Source organism: Pelobates fuscus, chromosome 8 (assembly GCF_036172605.1).
Source record: "Pelobates fuscus isolate aPelFus1 chromosome 8, aPelFus1.pri, whole genome shotgun sequence".
In the NCBI taxonomy this organism is placed as follows: domain Eukaryota; kingdom Metazoa; phylum Chordata; class Amphibia; order Anura; family Pelobatidae; genus Pelobates; species Pelobates fuscus.
In genome coordinates, this window is record NC_086324.1 from 36,248,915 (window position 1) to 36,269,287 (window position 20,373).

The following is a 20,373-nucleotide window of genomic DNA, read 5'->3' on the forward strand; positions in this document are numbered from 1 at the left end:
GGTTTAGAAGGGTAACGCTTGTGAAATTTGGAAATCAATTTGTCAGCATGAACGACAGAGGAGTTTTCCCATGTATCTTCATCAATTCCATATCCTTTCCATCTGATGAGGTATTGTAAAGAGCCACGATGGATCCTTGAATCCAGTATACTTTGAATTTCGTATTCTTCTTCGCCCTGGACCAATATGGGATCAGGAGAAGTAGTGACATTTCTTTGGAAAGGGTCAGGATGATGAGGCTTCAGTAAGGACACATGAAAAACAGGATGTAGCTTTAAAGTAGGTGGAAGTTTCAATTTAACAACATTACGGTTGTTAACCGATAGTATTGGAAAAGGACCAAGAAAAAGGGAACTTAACTTCTTTGATGGACGGTTTGTAGAGATGTTCTTTGAGGAAAGCCAGACAAGATCACCGATTTCATAAGAGGGTGAAGGTTGTCTTTTTGTATCAAAAAACTTCTTTTGATTGGAGGAGGCCGATTCTAGATTTTCATGTAATTTCTTGAATAAAGAGGACTTATGAGAGTTTTGATTCGAATCGGAGAGATTAGATGAAGAAACTGTCTGAGCAGGAAATGAGGAAGGATGAAATCCATAATTGGATAGAGATGGAGTCATTTTGCTGCTGGTATGATGATGAGAAGGAGGTTCAATTTTAGCGTCTTTATGGATCCTGGAAAGGGCATCAGCCTTTTTGTTTCTAGACCCAGGTCTGAAGACTATTTGGAAGTTGAACCGGGAAAAGAAGAGATTCCATCTTACTTGTCGAGCAGACAGTGTTTTATTGGAGTGAAGATATTCGAGATTTTTATGGTCAGTATATACGATTAAAGAGTTCTGAGCACCTTCAAGAAGGTGTCTCCAGGTTTCTAATGCCACTTTAATACTTAATAAGTCTTTTTCCCCTGTAGGATAATTCTTTTCGGCAGGAGATAATGATCGTGAGAAGAAGGCGACAGGATGAAGAGGTTCTTGAGGAGTTTTGTGTTGAGAAAGGACAGCTCCAATTGCAAATTCCGAAGCATCCGTTTCAAGGACATAAAGATATGAAGGATTTGGAAGTTGAAGAACAGGAGCTGTTGTGAACTTTCTCTTTAATTCATTGAAGGCAGTTTGAGCCTTCTCGTTCCAATTGAAGGGATGTTTTTTACTGCTAAGTTGATTGAGTGGGTGAGCTATCTCAGAGTAGTTTTTAATAAATTTTCTGTAGAAGTTGGCGAACCCTAGAAATCGCTGTAATTCTTTTACTGTAGAGGGAACAGGCCAATTGATGATACAATCGACTTTTGAATTATCCATAGGGGCACCAGGTATGAGGTCTATAGGACAATCGTAGGAACGATGAGGTGGGAGCGTTTCAGCTTCTTTTTTACTGAATACGTCTGAAAAGTCTGAATAACAAGAAGGTATAGTTGTTTCTTTGGAAATCTGAAGAATAGGAATTTGCTGTAAACATGTTTCTTTACAATAATGTGAGTTAAAGGTGATAGAGAAAGGAGACCATGAAATTTGAGGGTTGTGGTTCCTTAACCAATTGATCCCTATTATAACGGGATAGAGAGGTGATGGAATAACATCAAATACTAGAAATTCAGTATGAATATGATTGGTGGTTACCTTTAGAGGGATGGTTTCATGAAGTATCGGTCCCGAGGATATAAGGGAGCCGTCAATCACTTTAATAGGAACAGAAATGGTTTTTCGAACACAAGGAATTTTATTCTTTGTTACAAAGGTTGAATCGATGAATACTCCATGTGCACCAGAATCGATGATAGCTTCAGTCACAATTCTCACCTTGTCCCACTGTAGTATAAGAGATATAGGAGTGAACTGAGTGGTTGGTGTAGAAGGGAGTGCACTGAAGATCGCAGAGGTATAGGCTTGCCTACCGGCCTTTGTCCGTTTTAATAAGGGACAATCAGAAACCAAATGATCTTGAGAGGCACAATACATGCATAGGTTTAATTGACGTCTTCGGTTCTTTTCTTCAGGAGTGAGAGGACTTCTTATTACCCCTATTTCCATAGGTTCACTTGGTAAGGAAGTCTTTTCTGGAGCTTTTGAGGGAGTAAAAGGTTTGCGGTCTTTAGAATGTAAAAGGGCTTTTTCGGCCTTTCTTTCTCTTAATCTTCTGTCAATACTGATTGATAGGCGAATTAGAGCGTTCAAATTAGTAGGGAGTTCTGTTCTAGATAGTTCATCTTTTACAGCTTCAGATAAACCAATTCGAAATTGGTTGCGCAATGTGATGTCATTCCATTGCGTTTCTATAGCCCATCTTTTGAATTCAGCAATGTAATCTTCAACGGGTCTATTTCTTTGCTGTAGTGTTCTGATTGTTAAATCAGCTGTAGCTTGTTTGTTAGGATCTTCATAGAGAAGAGACATGGCTTCAAAAAATTCATCCAGTGAGTCTAAAATGGGGTCATCGTTTTCCAAAAAGGAATGGGCCCATGACATAGGTTCACCTCTTAGAAAGGAAATAACCGAACAAACTTTAGTTCTTTCTGTAGGATAAGATCTAGGTTTCAAAGCAATTAATAGTTTGCAAGAGTTGAGGAACTCCCTATATTTGGAACGATCTCCAGAGAACTTTTCAGGGTTACATACAGCAGGATCACTAGCCGAGTGCAGAATGGTTTGAGGTGTATGAGTTTGTAGATCTCTGACATAAGTAAGAATTCTTTCATTAGTAACTTGTAATTCTTGCACACCTTGGGCTAGTGTATTAACTCTTTGATTCAGCGTAGTTATCGTGGAATCGAAATCTGCTGGATCCATTACAATGGCTGGATTATTCTGTCACGTTTAACCCCTTAAGGACACATGACATGTGTGACATGTCAGGATTCCCTTTTATTCCAGAAGTTTGGTCCTTAAGGGGTTAAACATTTGTTATGAAGGAACACAACTGCAGATTTCATATAGTTTGGGTATTTATTATAAAAAGTAAAAGGTATTGACTTTAAGTCCAATTTACAGGTACTGTAGCTTTAATTAGTAAACGATAACTGAAGTTTCACAATTACAGGTACTGTAGCTTTAAGTAGTAAACGATAACTGAAGTCCACAATTACAGGCACTGTAGCTTTAAGTAGTAAACGATAACTGAAGTCCACAATTACAGGCACTGTAGCTTTAAGTAGTAAACGATAACTGAAGTCCACAATTATAGGCACTGTAGCTTTAAGTAGTAAACGATAACTGAAGTCCACAATTATAGGCACTGTAGCTTTAAGTAGTAAACGATAACTGAAGTCCACAATTATAGGCACTGTAGCTTTAAGTAGTAAACGATAACTGAAGTCCACAATTATAGGCACTGTAGCTTTAAGTAGTAAACGGTAGTAATTAGCAGACACTGAATCAGAAAGAGTCTCTTAGTAGTATTAATGAATTAGGTGATAAGAAGTTACAATAGCTGTTCCATAGACTTTAACTGAAGCAAGACAGATGCAGCTAACTGAGATAAAGTATGAGTTGAAGTTAGCTGTAACGGGTTTGTTTTATCGAAAGACTTTGGAGACAGGAAATAACAGCTTTGAGATGCAACGCTTATCACAGAGGTTTTACTTAGCTTCCGGCACATAGAACACTGGTTCCCGAGATCTCCTCAGAGGCGGTTATCCTGGAAGGAGAGAGTTCAGCTTTAGTCGTGGATGAGGAGAGGTGAAGGGAACTTGAAGTCTTCCAGTCCGGTCCGGTAACAGAGGGCTTTCACAACGATGTTGCAGCCGGTTCGTGAGTACGGAACGTAGTTCAATAATCCAGCGTCCCTCAGCTGGTGCGGTCGGATTAAATAAGGAGACCGTGTCATAAAGGGGTGTAGCTAAGCTCCGTGGAACCAGGAAGTAAGAGGATACCATAGTTAAGGCATGACAACTATGATATTTTTTATCTTTTGCATGCTTAATCTACCATCCTAATTTCGAGGAATTTGGGGATATCCATCAATTTGATGAGCTTGAAAACTACAGATATTCTGTAAGTGCGATATAAACTCAAGGGGACACCTATGGTTTAACGTTAATCCCCTATGAGCGCTTTCTTTTATTTCTCTATAGGTCTAGATATATTCTGTTTTATCTTACAAGCAAAGAGATATTGTCTGAAACAGGTATGAAAGTCAAGGTAAAATATTCATTTTAATAACTTAGAAACGTCCGTGCCAGACAATAGGCGGTACATTCCTACATCAGACAAGGAATGGTAACATGAGGATTAGAACAAGAGATTATCAGCATGAACTGCAACCTTATGTTCGGTTACCTTCCACTCGTAGCCAGTAATGTACAATAACTAATATTATGAACAATGCAATCGAAAGAAAACGACTTTGTGAAGCAGCACATGTCATCTTCTGTGCCTAGTCAAAAAAAATCTCCATACGTATGTATTATCGTTGAAATAGGTTAATTAATGACTCATCAAACACTCCTCAAATCCCCTGGATTTTTGCCCACCCTATATATGTGGAGTGTGAATAAAAGGGAAGGGTGGAAGAGGTCGGAGCTAACCTAGTAGTCTTGGGTGCAAACTGTTTATATCGGGCTATTTTTGTGCCTCCCACATTTTTAGACTTCAGGCACTCTTAAAAATGTCAAACCCTGAACACTAACATTCTATGAAACACATGATGACACCACATTTGTACACAAGTTCAGAGAATATTATAAATCTCTACTTCCAAACACCATGCTATTTTGTGTGAACTGATCGTGAGCAGCATTAGCCCCACGTCCTGGACATGGGGTTTTTGCATTAGTGTGTGTTTTTTTTAGATTAGTATGGCTTATTTTGTTGACTTTTGTTGTTTCCTTCACATTATGTACTTTATTGGTTTAAGTGCTAGTTTTTTTTTTTTAAGTGTTAGCCATATGTTAGCCATATGTACCTAACGTGGCTAATGCAATTGTTACACTCCATTGAAAAATAAATACACTTTTTTCTGGATGTTGGGGTAGGGTTGGAAACATGGAGTCTTAGTGAATCACTTCTCAGTGATCATTATTTTGATTGTTTGCTTTGTTTTAGAATATAATATGTTTTGGGAACTATAACTGTTAGTGAAAATATGTTATAATGTGGTTCAATACGGGTATATTTGTATATTTATTTTGGAGTGCAGTTCTACATTGTGTCATGAGTAACATTCAATCTACACCTTGTGAAGTACAGATAGTGCTAGCACCTTATTGCGTTTTGATTATGTACTTGATGGTGGCATTCTTATATAATATTAAACCAGCTTGTTTATTGACCACTTTGTCTTCTGACCATGAGATCCTGAATACACACATTTTTATCGATACCTGCTTCACGTTACATTAGTCTAAGGCACTTCAGTCTCTGTTCTTGCTGTTTCACTCTATCCTTATGACCAAGGTGGGACTTTCCTTCCCTGATATTACTTCAGGTCTATGAATGTGCAGTTATGAGCCAGAAACTGACTTAGATACTCACTGCAGAACATGTTCGCCCATGCATTCACAGTATCACCTGAGCTGAAAAAAACACTGTTCCAGCCTCATTCAGTTAATTGACCCTTTCGCAGGTTTAGGGACCAACTGTGTGGCACAACTTACAAATTGCAGACCAAATCCTAACAAAGAACGAAAGTTAAAAAGAGACTGTTGCCAGCCTTAGAATATCCAAGTTTAGTGTAATAAGAGACAAAAAGAACACCGTAAAATGTATTAGAGTGGTAAACAAACAAGCATACGAGGAAGAGAAACATGCTCAAAAAATAGGGTTACAAGGAAACCTGGAAACAATGTAATAATGATCTAATCACCAAAAATGATAATACAACATATATGTTTAAATGCCACAAAGTAGGGTATTGTAGACCTTTAGGCACCAACCAGATTGTGATGCTATAGTGTAGGGGTAGGCAACCTTTGGCACTCTAGATGTTTGCGACTACACCTCCCATAATGCTTTGCCAGCATTATGACTGTAATAGCATTATGGGGAATGTAGTCTACAACATCTGGAGTGCTGAAGGTTGCCTACCCCTTCTATAGTGGATTGTCATTGGTCCTAAGATGTTAAAATAACTTACCATCTGCTAAATAGTTGTTGAACATAATATATAGACTATTTTCCATTTTAAATTTTCTGAAGGTTCAGGGTGTTTTATGGAGAGCTGATTTGTGGCTAGTCAAATGTCAACACAATAGCATCCTCTAGTGGTGAAAAGTAATAGTTACAACCATTTTGTTCACCACTATTATATAGGGCTCTGTTTAAATTTTGCTAAGGCACAGGCTTGTCATAGTATTATGTTGTTGTAATATATACTGATCAGCCACAACATTAAAACTATTGACAGGTGAAGTGAATGACATAGATTATATCATTCTTGAATTTTATGTGTTGGAAGCAGGCAAAATGGGCAAGCGAAAGCATCTGAGTGACTTTGACAAGAGCAAAATAGTGATGGCTAAATGACTGGGTCAGAGCATCTCAAAAACAGCTAGTCTTGTGGGGTGTTCCCAGTGGCGCAAGGAAGGACAAAGTGTGAACCGGCATCAGGATCATGGGCACCCAATGTTCATTGATGCACATGGGGAGTGAGGGTTAGACATCTCATCCGATCACACAGAAGAGCTACTACCAAAAAGGAGAAAACGTGTATATATCATCAAAAGTGAATAATCAAATAAAACAACCTGTATATAAAGGCTGAAATACAATTGGTAGATGTATCTAGGGTGAAAAGAAGAATTTAGTGCAGTATAATCAGCACAGTGGTGGGGGGAGGGGATGATGGAAAACTAATTAGATGGATGCAAAATCAGGCGTCTCTCCCTCTTAAATAGGGTGGAACATTATGGTGAGCAATCTCAAGATGGATAAATTGAAATGGTAACAGGAACTAATTTCTCTTTTTCCCCTGAAACGATTCTGTTGCACTTACACGTTCATCAATATAATTTAGACTTGCAACATTTTTTCACTCATGCATTAATAGCAGTAATGATTTCAATAGCTAGAAGGTGGAGAACGAAAACCCTACCGAATTGGGAAATTGTAAAAAGTCAACTAACTTCACAACTTATGATGGAGGGAGGTCTATTTTTTCCTGATATAAATAAATGGTTAAATAAACTGACTTTGGTGGATTAATATACATAGAAGACAATAGAGTAAAGCAGAAAGAGTAAAGGAAGAATAGGAAGCATGGGGATCAAAGGGATGATAGATAGAAAAGAGTTAATGCAGATTGACTAGGGAGAAGGGTTTCACCATCTTGTGTATGTCTTGTATATTTTTGTTTTTGTTAATAAAAAGAAAAGAAAAAAAGATGTCCACGGACATTAAGCATATCTCCACATAAAAGTGGTATCCAGAACTCCAGCAAGTAGCAGGAAAAAACTCCTAGAATGGAAAATGAATGATAAAACCAAGATAAAACAAAATAACAAGTCCTACGCGTTTCGTCCTGTCAGGACTTTCTCAAGGATGTATAATGTTGATCTGTCGGGTTCTTCCTAAATATGCTTTTGATTGCGCTGAAATCTTTCTAGTTGATGATTGCGATAGCGTGCCTTCCACTGTGGAACGCATGGCGAACTTCTGAGGCAAACAACGCCACTTCCGGTAAGCGGAGATGTGCCGATGTCGTTCTTATTGTGAAAGGCATCATGGGGAATGTAGTATTATTAACAACATATCCAAAACGGGCAGAAAGAAGAACCCTTATTGGGCATGATTTGTGTAATAAAGATTAATAAAAAAAGATCAAGAAATAGCAGAAATATATCTAGCCAGTAAAAAAATATATATGTATAAAATGTGAAAAAAGTAATATGTATAAAAATGTGAAAAGAAAAAGAAAAAAGAAAAACATAATACAGAACTATTAAAAATATATAAAAATGTAAGATATAAACTGCTATGCTGAGAATTTTACAAAGACATGCGTTCCACTATGGAACGCAAAAACAAACTTCCAGGTGATCGGTGACGCTTGTAATTTAAAAATGTGCAGAAGTCAATCATATAAGGGAAAAATATCATGACTAGGTAGATCAAGAGGAAAAACCTAAGTATATTCAACATGAATATTACAGATATAAATAAATAAAATAAGGCAAAGCATAGCAGGATAATATCTAAACACAGAAAAAATGAATATATAAAAAAATTAAATAAAAATGCATGAAAAAATATATATGTAGTATATAAAAAGAAATATAATACTGAAAAAAATAAAAATATAAAAAAATGGAAGATATACACTGCTACGCTACGACTTGTACAAAAATGCAGGATGAATGTATTTTCACAAACCCAATATATATATATATATATACACATCATAAAGAAGACAACATTTTCATAAATTAAGACCAATCTCTCTGAAACTCAAAAAAGGATATTAATATCACACAGATATAGATAATAAATAAACCAGAAAAAAAGCCAGAAGAAAAAAACGGAAGAATAAAACAACTAAATAATCCTGCCAGATTTATCTCTTGATTGAGACCTGACTTGAGAGTTTTTAAATTGAAAATCCATTGGGCCTCTTTCAAGTTAAGTGATGCCTCAATGTTCCCCCCTCTCCAATGTCTATCAATCTAATCAATTCCGAAGGCCTAAAAGGTATTCCACTAGAATTGTGGGCAACTAGCACAATGTAATATCAGAACTAAAAAATCCAATCATAGTGTACGTAGGCATTGTGCTAGTTGCCCATAATTCCAGTGGAACATAGGACTTGTTATTTTGTTTTATCTTGGTTTTATCATTGTTTGTTTTATTGAATTTTCCATTCTGGGAGTTTTTTCTTGCTACTTGCTGAAGTCTTGGATACCATGTTTATGTGGTGATATGCTTAATGTCTTTGGACATCTTAAGATACCCTTTCTGAAGATATCCATCTGGAGATTGTTCACATTATACCGTTCCCCCTATTTAAGAGGGAGAGACGCCTGATTTTGCATCCATCTAGTGAGTTTTTCATCATCCTCTCCCCCCACCGTTGTGCTGATTATACTGCACCATATTCTTCTTTTCTCCCTAGATACATCTACCAATTGCATTGCAGCATTCATATACAGGTTGTTTTATTTGATTATTCACTTTTGGTGATACATACACGTTTACTCCTTTTTGGTTCTTTTCTGTAACTTTTTTAACAATATTAGGACAGCATGGAACATTCTGACATTTTCAAGTGAGCATAGTAAATCCTTGCTTACATCAGGGAGACCCAGGTATCATTTAGTACTCGGGGCTCCCCTCTCTCAGCTGGGGCCATATTTAGTGGTCCCAGAATGACAGATAAGCTGTTTGCAGCACTGTAAGGGGGCGCTGCATAAAGACCTTTTAATGGTATTTAAATCGTCATGGCTGGAACTTTGAGCCAATATTAGTGGTCCCAGACTGGAATATGAGCTGTATGCGGTGGCTACAACTTGGTGTGAGCAGGATTAAATCCCTGCTTTCACCAGGAAACCCAGTAATCAATTTACACCTGGGACTCCCCTCTTCTAGCTGTGACAATATTTAGTGGTCCCAGACTCACAGATGAAATTTATGCTGTGCTAAAAATGAACACAGTATACAACCCTTTAAATACATTTAAATCCATGAAGCTGAACAATCCTGCTCAGCCGCGGTGATTCTCAGGCTGCCAGAGGGAGATCACCAGGGTCCTGATAAACCTGTATGCCCCCTGCTGATTGTAATCAGTGCTGAGCTTTGCCAGTTGCCCAGCACCCATCACAGTGTCATTGAAAGGCACAGCATGCTGGTTGCATTGTTTTGGTGTGTGTTAAATCAATCAACACCTGAGGCTCCCCTCTCTCAGCTGGGGGTATACTTAGTAGCCCCAGATTGACAGGTGAGCTGTATGCAGCTCTCACACTGACATTATGCAATCCCAGATTCTGAGCCTGTTCCTATAGACCCCCATGGTTTTCACGCCCCCCCTGACAATTGTGATCTGTGTTGGACTTTGCTATATGCTCAGCACTGATCACATAATGGCTGGCAGGGACAGCATAACAGAGAGATCTCACTGACATACTGAAAACCGACAGTAGGTGGTGATCACAGAGCACTCTCTACTGTTTCAGCAGGGTTAGCATTAATGCAGGGGTTTAATACTGAGTTAGGGTTAATGCTGTTTTTAGGGTTAGGAATAGTATAGATTAATGTTAAAGGTTAGTGTAGTGTACAGTTAGAGTTAGTGTGAGCACAGGGTTACTGGAAGGGTTGTTATGGAGTTGGTGAAGGATTAAATATTCAGCATATTCTGAATTTTACCCATTGCTTATTTTACCAAAATAAAAGACGATTAATGGGAAAAAAGATGACCAATGGCTTTAATGAATATATACTTAATACATATAGATTGTCTTAAACTGATCATAAACTTCCCCACACACATAGTGGTGTAGTGTGCCTGTTGTTTTCACCGCTCTCCCCCAAAAGGCACACTACACTCCTCTTCCCCCACAGACAAGCTCCACCACCTATCCCACCCATACACACATTACTCCCCCTATCTCCCAGCACACACTACAGCCCCTATACACACACTAAGGCAACACAAGAAATTCTCCAGGCACTCAAGCTGTTCAAGCCGCAGGCAGTTTTAATGGAACAAAAGGAGCAGCAACATTTCGACCTGCTAAGAGGTCTTCGTCTAGCTTGACAAAGACCTCTTAGCAGGTTGAAACGTTGCTGCTCCTTTTGTTCCATTAAAACTGCCTGCGGCTTGAACACCTTGAGTGCATGGAGAATTTATTGTATTGCCTTATCATTGTGGGATTGCTGGTCCTGCTCCAGAGCACTGGGTGGCTAATGGGATTGAGTGCGGCTCCTATTATCACTTTTCCGATACACACTTCACTAAAAACAGTCCCATCTACAGACACTCCACCCACATACAACCCAAAAAAACATAACCCCACAAACAACTTCCCCACACACACACCACACCACCACCAGGTAATCTACCACACATACACAACACCACAAGCAGTCTACCCCCACACACCAAACCTGACAAGCAGCCTCCAAACACATACCCACAGACATGCGCATACACAACAGACTTTCTCAGCCTGTCCCTCTTTTATCCTCTGTTACTACGTATATGAAAATGAAGAGGTTTATAGCAAATGCAGAGCAAGTGTGTCATTAAAGGAACACCCCAAGCACTCATGACTAATGTTGCTTCTCTGGAGATGATGCCTTTGAATAAAACATTTAACATCACATTTAACTTGTGTTGAACTTTTTTATGTGACACTCCATTTTCTTTATAATTTATATTAAAGATATAGCAAATGGCATCACAATCCTTTTCATTCCAGGGCACAGATTGTGAATAGGGAGATACATACAGGTTTATTTACTAAAATCCAAATGGCCCCGTACCGTATGGGGCAAACCATTCACTGCTATACGAGGCCATTGGACTGCAAAAACCATACATTGCAAAAGGAATTCATCAATATCCGGAATTTGGGAATCAAACCAGACGGCTGAAAATCTAAACCAAATGAATTAATTCCAGGACCAAAGGCTTCAACTCTGGCCTAAATTAAAAAAAAAATCTGAACTATTTGCCTGCTGGTGCGTTAGCAGCCAGCAGGTAAATAGTTAAAAACCCTCATGGAAATAGTAAAAGTAAAAAAAAAATATTTAAATAAAAATCCTGTGGGTGTCAATAAGATTCCCATATTGCTGTAATGGAGGATGTAATCTCCATATGTCACACTAAAAACAAGCGACTGGGCAGCCATTGCCAGTTGACCAGTTGCTAGAAAAGGACCCATCTAAAATTCTACCGGAGCACAATTGTAGTTGCTACTGCTGTCCATATGCATTAAAAAATAAGGAAAAGGAAAATTAAGGAAAAGGGCATCTATTTATATAATCTCCACCATAGCCATAGATACATTACCATCTATAGGGAGCTTATTGATTTGGTTAACATTTTAGAATAACGAGGCCTTAATACGATTTATTTTCAGCTATTTTTGCACCACAAATAGTGTATGTAACAAAGTGGAGTCCCGCAACCGCAATGACTGCTGATTGTTGATGTTGTCTTGTGATTTGGTCCATATACCGTACTTACTCAATTATTGATGTATTTATTTAGTTTTCTGTCTTCATATGGCATAGTGATTATATATATATGGTTATTTACATGTAGTCTCTGTATTGTTTATTTTTTGTTTGTTTGTTTGTTTGTTTTTGTCTTCTTTTTATTTAGTTTGTATCGTTTTATGTTGAAATGTACATAAAATAAAAAAAATAATAAAGGGAAAAAAATAGTTTACCTTTAACTATCAAGGGAATGTGTGTTGCTGTTAATTTGGTATGGTCAGCCTTACTTGTTCCTAACGTGTCTCTCTGGATTCCTTTTTGTGTCAGAAATGATTTAGACTGGACTATGTTTATGAACAAGAATCATGTCATATAGCACTCACATAGGTGTCCACATAGGAGGTTTGGGGGATAAAGCTCTGAATGTGGAGTTCTTTAGACCCAGATCTCTACAGTTGGTAGGGGAACAGGAGGACATTAGTCATTTTTTAAGGGACACTCCACTGCCCAAATACAAAATAAATAAAAATCCCTGTTTAGTAGATATACATCAAATGAAAATGTCCATGCATTTAATTTTGCATGTCTCATTGGGGGTAAATCTAAAAACAGCTAATAAAACATTGTTCTCTTGTTTGCTGACTTTGTAAACACTCCTCTTCTAATCTTGCCCAGACTTTCTGTGGCTGTCCAATCACACACTTCCCATTGTAGCTCAAAGAGAAGTCTTTGCAAGACCTAATTTTTTTTTTTTACTGTATCTTATTACCAGGAATGTTCCTTTTAAATATTTTTGTCTTTTAGCATTTAAGTACACTATTGGTTTTATGATATCATATCATTTGTTTCTATTGTGGCGCGACCTATAATTTTTCATTTTCTAGATGTGAACTTTTGACGGTCTGTGAGGGAACTTCATACCCTTAGGTTGCGGCCTACCTTTTATTTACTTTTTAGCTTCCCACTGGCCACTAGGAGCTGAACCCAATACTGTTTGTACTTTAAAGTGCTTTGAGGGTCTGGAGTGTAACTTTAATGTCACATAAGGCAATTGCTTTTCAAAGCAGCCAATTATTATGAAATGAAAGATCAGTAGTATAGTGCTCTTCCAGGCGATGTAGGGGGACTGTAAGTAAGTGGTGTTGGAGAAATGAACTTTGCTGCAAAGCTCTCTATTGTTTAGGTAGAGTGGTGGGATTGCATTGAATAGGTGGTTGTGCAGCTTACACTTGTTTCCAACTCTGCTTTCATTGAGATTCTAGAGCTCAACATGGTATTCATGGGTAAAGAAACAAAGGGAATTGGGGGGGCCACACACAGAACATGTTTTACTCAGTAGTGGTGCTGCCGTAGAGACCAACGTTGATACTAAATTAAGGAACAGTGCACACATAAAAATACAGTTTTGAATGTTATAAGGTTACTTATATGGTAACTCACACTGGAGAGGATACCACACTACTACATTCGGATGAAGGTGCTCCAGACCCAGAGCTGGCAAATCCCCAATATTGCAGATCAAAGGATGAATATGGTCCAGACACTGTCTTGTTCTGTCAAAGAAGCAGCTTTATTGGAGCATGAAGTGCAGCATTTTGGCCACACAGAGGCCTTTGTCAAGCTATCACGCAAGTATAACCCGCCTTATTTATAGGATATATATTATAAATTAATAATTTAATAATTTGTGTCTGTGAGAAAAAAATCAATCAATGAAACCATCAGGATTTCTTATAACATTACCAAATCTCAGTGATCAATTGAACCAAATATACTCCTATCCAGAGCACAGGGTGAATACATAGTTACATAGTTACATAGCTGAAAAGAGTCCATCAAGTTCAGCCTTGGTTTTGCTGTTGACCCAAAAGAAGGCAAAAATCCCAGTCTGAAGCGCTTCCAATTTTGCAACAAACTAGGAAAAAATCCCTTCTTGACCCCAAAATAGCAGTCAGATATCTGCTTGGATCAAGCAGCTATTACCAATTACCCTAAACAAGAAAATAGAAAAAAATAGAAAACAGGGCTAGGTACCTCATCTCAGCTGCTAAGCATTCTAAATAACAGAATAGCAATTAGTGTAGGACCCACCGATATTGGGGTACTGTGCAGTAATGGTGACCTAACACAACATGGTCATATGGTAGAGCTGAATCCCCATATTGTTTGCTGAGATAGGTAATTTAAGTAGCCTTAAAATATTTAAAACTCTGTGTGCGCCACTGTTTATGACTAGACAGGAAGGGATATTTAATGAAAGATCCCCACCACTTTGTTAGTGTAGAGTTGAGCAAGTTTTCTCTTGCGCTGAACCCCATGTGTTTCTGGAACGTAACAACGCTCCTGAGTACCCATGCGAGGTACATGACATAGTATGATGCTCTCCAAGGTGGGGTTTGCACTACACTTGGTTCCTGTTGAGGCTGTACCTGTTCAACACACGTGTATTGTTGCTAAGACCCACGGCATGTCACTAGTAGGATTTGCAAAACATTCTGGCTGACTGTGTCTTTTATTGTGCTTGTTGCATTTTACTCCCACGTGTAACATATGGAGAGCATATGCACATGCATATTGAAAATAGTCTTTTAATAAACAGAGTAAAACACTCCTAACCCAAAGCTCCATTATATAATTGACGGCACATTTGAGTTCAGAATTGGTCTATGTGTGTGTATGCCATGCTCAATAGTTAACTCTTTGTATTTCAATCTACATTTTGACAAATACTATTGTGAACACTCATAATAAAATGCAATTGAAAGATCAGCATTGATCCTCTAGGTACTATATAAATACTTCTGCCTGGGTATAAACTACTTCTATAGTAGTGGTGAAAAAGTAGCAATTGTATATACAATATAACATCGCCGGTCTTATGTAGCACAGAGTCCTTTTACAAGAGGTTCCTGACTGGCCAAGCTGATTCCCAGAATTGGAAATGTTTAGTGATGATGATGTGACATGCAAGAATATGCAAAAAATTCAAGAACTTTAACAGTAATGATATTTTTATTGTTTTAACGCATTGTCTATTCAATGTATTAAGAAAGAACCGGTTAAATCAAGCATGGTATACTCCTTGAAGCAAAGAATTGTCATGATTGGGCAACCAAAAGCCTTTTCCGGGAATGTAGTATTTTGTTCAAAATGTTGGAACTGTAAATTGACCACAGTTCACTGTTTAGTAAAGAAACCCCTTTGATTTGCAAAATATTGTAAAATGGTAATTAACTTGTTGGAAGAATGTAGCACAGGATGTAATTAGATTGAACGATTGAACATTTTGTTTTGATGCATATAACAGATGTTTTCCATTTCAATAATGTCATTTTGTAATCTCAAATATTTTTTTTTATAGAAACCAAGTGCTCTCAGTGCTATTTTGCATTAAATCAGGCAATGCTGTGGAACCACGCATAAACTTAATACAATATCATGGAAATGTCAGCAAACAACCATTTATTTTGAGTATGCTTGTGCCTCAAGCATCTGAATGATTCTCTTTTTAAATTATTATAGAACATGACCCATTCTATATTCAGTTGTGTTGATTGTCTTATAGTACCGTTATCCGACTACAAGCTAGATTTAGTAAATAGCTACTAAGCTATATGTTTCACTAACAACAGGAAAGCATTGATTCCAGTGAATGAACTTGCTTTAAAGCAAGCTTGTAGGGTCTACAGATAATAGGGTCCCTTTTCCTCCTTCACATTATTAAATGTCATTATTCTACTGAAAGAAACAAAAGTTCTTTAATGGAATATTGAATTGTAGACCTATCTATGTGCAGAGCAGGATTAACCATAAGATGACCCAAGGAGACCACGTAGGGTCCAAGGGTTAGAGAGAGGCCCTGGAACTATTAATTTGTTGACCCCGATAACCCATGTAAGTAGCTGTTAGATAGAGATTTAGGGTCTGAATTTCTTAAAATGTCATTATAGTTTACTGTCTGGGTACCCTGGTATTGCAATAACATCTTCTAGTCTTCAGAGATTTTGTTGGTAGTCAAATTCCCTCAACTTTGTTATTTCTCATATAAAGTCTTGTGAATTGTGGTCATTTTTACTGCCTTTCCCAATCCATGATAGCCTTCGGAAAGTCTCTGGATTTATCTTTGATTTACCTCACTCTGAAAGTAATTCTACAATTTAGGTCATTTTTGATAGACTTGATGACATATAAATGTTATACCTTGCTATTAGACTTGGGCATTCGTTTTCATAAGAATCCCTATTTGGATGAAAATCAAATCAAACATTTGTCCAATAGTCCGACAATTCACAGTATGACAAAATGGAAGAATGAATGAATAAAAGAATGCATTCTGAATTCAATTCTTCCATGGACCATTCATACTTTGTCCATTTGGATGTTGTATTCAACACGTGCTTCACACAAAGGGTAGGGCAACGGGGGAGGGAGATGATTTCCTGGGGCAAATAATCTACTCATGTGACATGATCTGACGTTGTGGGCATTATCCCTAGTTATTTTTTTATGAAAAAAGGAAGGGTGAGCAAATGCTATATAAATCCAAACCAGGGACTTTTTTTCTCGACACTTTGACTGAGCTATGAAAAAGACACAAGCCGTTGTCATTGCTTATTCTGTGTGTGACTAGTGCAAGACACTCATCAGACTGAGCCGATTTCACTTGATTTAAAAGATACAGCAGACATTTTTTTCACATTGTACCTGTTTGCCTGTATTACACCAGCTTGGCACTCCTTGGGATACTGCTAATTTTATACATTTCAATAAACAGATGTAATTGATTTAGCTGCAGAAAAATAATTATTTTTAGTTTAGATTTGGGGCTGGGTGGGTGAGGATATCTGCCCTATAGGGGTAGACTACTAGATTAGTTAAGTAGGTTAGGCTAGCGTTAGGTGATTGACCAACTGATATTCTTCTGGTATTGCAGCAATAATACAACCTAGAAGTTCTGTTGCTGCGTGGAGTTAAATGTATTGAATTGCTCTCGAGTTTCTATTCTGACGTACAAGTGTTTTTTTTATTCTTTACTGAAAGTACTAGTGTAATTTAATTTAATCAGCAGTTTGTGCAAGTACAGTGATTGTGTGACTGTGCATTGCCGAGTAAGAATTAATTCCAAGTTTAGATTGTTTTTTTGTTAATTCAGTCTTAATAATTCTATTGTGTGTAGCGAATTTTACATGCTGTCCGGTCTCACATTCCTTTTAGTATTCTAAGCTTATTTATTTATTTTTTGTCATTAGGCTTAATAATTCTACTCTGTGTAGAGAATTTGATTTGTTATCTAGTTTCCTTATTGCTATTGCAGCACACAAACAGTCAGATAAAGTTAATTGGGCTACTAGTGCTACTTCTACCAGTAAAATTCAGTCTGTGCCTCAATCCAGTCGGATAAGTAATTCTGCTATTGCCAACTCACCACCTAGGAGGCCAATGTATTGGTTTTAGCCTTTTGCTGGTGCATTAGTGCAAGAATCAGGTCAAGGAAATTTATGAAAACAATACCTTATGTGTAGAAGTATGGATAAGAGCAGGGCCAGACTGGGAAAAAAATTATGCCCGGGCATTTTTCAATCACAGCGGACCCCTGAGAAGGGGGTTGGGGCCAGAGAGGGTTTGTTTTGTCATCACTAATGACAAGCACGCCCCTCTCAAAGTGAGCAAATAAGTTCAATGCACAGAGCCCCTCTAAAGAGCTCTAGCATGAGAAAAAGGCCCTGTATTTGTTCTGCGCAGCGCAAGCAAATTTAATAACATGCTTGCGCTGTGTTTGCTTTTAACTTGTCTCTGGTGTCTCAGTAAGTGGGATACAAGAGGACAGTGCTGTGTGTGTGTGAGGGTGCTGTGTGTGTCTGAGTGTGGTGTTAGTGTGTCTGATGGTGCTGTGTGTGTCTTAGTGTGCTGTTAGTGTGTGTGTGAGGGTGCTGTGTGTGTGAGTGTGCTGTGTGTGTGACTATGTCTGGAGGGATTGTGTGTGTGTGTGTGTGGGGGGGGGGTAAGATGCAAATATGGAATGTTTTTTTATTATTATTATTAAAAAAAAATAAACTTCATATCCCCCCTCCCTTCTTACCTTTAGCCTGGGAGGGGGGAGCCGTGCTGCCATGGAGGAGTCTGCATGCTGCAGTCCCTGGTGGTCCTAGTGGTGAGTGAACTCTAACCTGCAGTTCCCAGGGTAGAGTTCACTCTTGCGATATCTGAACGTTGCCGCTGTAAGTGCGACAACACTCCGATCTCGCGAGAGGAACCCGGCGGAGCTGCAGGGTAGAACTCCACCGGGTAGTCCTCTCCCTCCCCAGCCAGCGGCTGCATATCAGTGCCTGTGGGCCACTGGGGAAGCATAGGCTGGCCGAGGAGATCCTGTGATATCCCCTGCTGGCCTTGGCCCCTGGCTATCGCGGCCCATCAGGTATTTGCTCGGTATGCCCGATAGCCAGTCCGGGCCTGGATAAGAGCTAAGCTACACAACAAAAGATACCAAAAGGCAGCAGACAAAGATACCAAAGATACCAAAAGGCAGCAGACAATGTGAAAAGAGGAACTCCCTTATCATCTTAGAGGTATAACAAAACAGAACAGAGAAAAAAAACAAAAACATAGGTTGCACAAAATACCAGATAAAGGATATAATAGTCCAACTGGGTATAGTACACAATTGTTTTGTATGTTTATAATAGGGTGGGCTAGGTTCGCAATACAGTGAGGGTAAAAAGTATTTGATCCCCTGCTGATTTTGAACGTTTGTCCACTGAGAAATAAATGATCAGTCTTTAATTTTAATGGTAGGTATATTTTAACAGTGAGAGACAGAATAACCCAGAATAACACATGTAAAAAAAGTTATAAATTGATTTGCATGTCAATGAGTGAAATAAGTATTTGATCCCCTATCAATCCGCACAATTTCTGGATCCCTGGTAATGAGCTGAGATTAGGAGTACTCTCTTAGAGGGAGTGCTCCTAATCTCAGCTTTTTACCTGTATAAAAGACACCTGTCCACAGAAGCAATCAATCAGATACCAAACTCTCCACCATGGCCAAGACCAAAGATCTGTCCAAGGATGTCAGGGACAAGATTGTAAGACCTACACAAGGCTGAAACAAGACCATCGCCAAGCAGCTTGGTGAGAAGGTGACAACAGTTGGTGCGATTAATCGCAAATGGAAGAAACACAAAATAACTGTCAGTCTCCCTCAGTCAGGTACTCCATGCAAGATCTCAGCTTGTGGAGTTTCATGAGAATGGTGAGGAATCAGCCCAGAACTACACAGGAGGATCTTGTTAATGAGCTGGGACCATAGTCACCAAGAAAACAATTGGTAAAACACTACGCCGTGAAGGCCTAAAATCATACAGCGCCCGCAAGGTCCCCCTGCTCAAGAAAGCACATGTACAGGCTTGTCTGAAGTTTGCACTGGGAGACATGGGGACACAGACACTAGGGGCCACTGGGAGACAGAGAGACACTGAGAGCAATTCATCTTTACAGCAGAGTCAAATTAGTAAGGCCTGTATTTTTTCCAAGAAAGGTGGCAACCCAAATTACTCTTCACATACTCTTGCTTATGTATGTAAACTTAAGAGGGATATATGGAAACAAAACTTGTGTGGACTAGATGAAATTAAATTAGTTAAGGTAATGCTGACTTTGGTCTCTCTAACACTGTAGAAAGTTCCCTTTCTTCTACACTCACTACATCCACCTTTTCTCTGTCTCAGACTGTATACCAGGAGCTTCTGCCTGCTAGTAAGAAGGTAAGGAGACAAGTAACCATATGAGTGCTAGGGAACAGTCCTTAGGAAGCATAAAGCGAGTGCATCATTAGATGCATTTATGCCAAGCTCAGGATGCTGTTAGCATGCATGATTGGCAGACAGCCTGACATGCATTCATGCCAGACTAGCCTTCAAATTCTTTGGGCAGACACGCCTCTTTTTTGGGTATGTTCGTCCCTTTGGGAGTTCTGGTTACATGATCCGCATCAGTGGCCCACCCTTTTACAACGCCCATCAAGTAAACTCTGATGTATATGGTGCCAAGTGTCACTGCCTATGCCAGAAGTAGGTAACCTTTAACATTCCTAAAGTTGTGGATTACTTCTACCATAATGCTCTTACAGTCATAATGCTAGTGAATCATCAGGCGTGATGTAGGCCACAACATCTGGAGTACCAAAGGGTGCCTACTCCAGGCGTAGACAGTGACTCTTGGATCTACACCAAGACGGATAATGTAAAATTTTACTTAATGTTTAAATTACTGTGTCTTCCAATTATTGAAC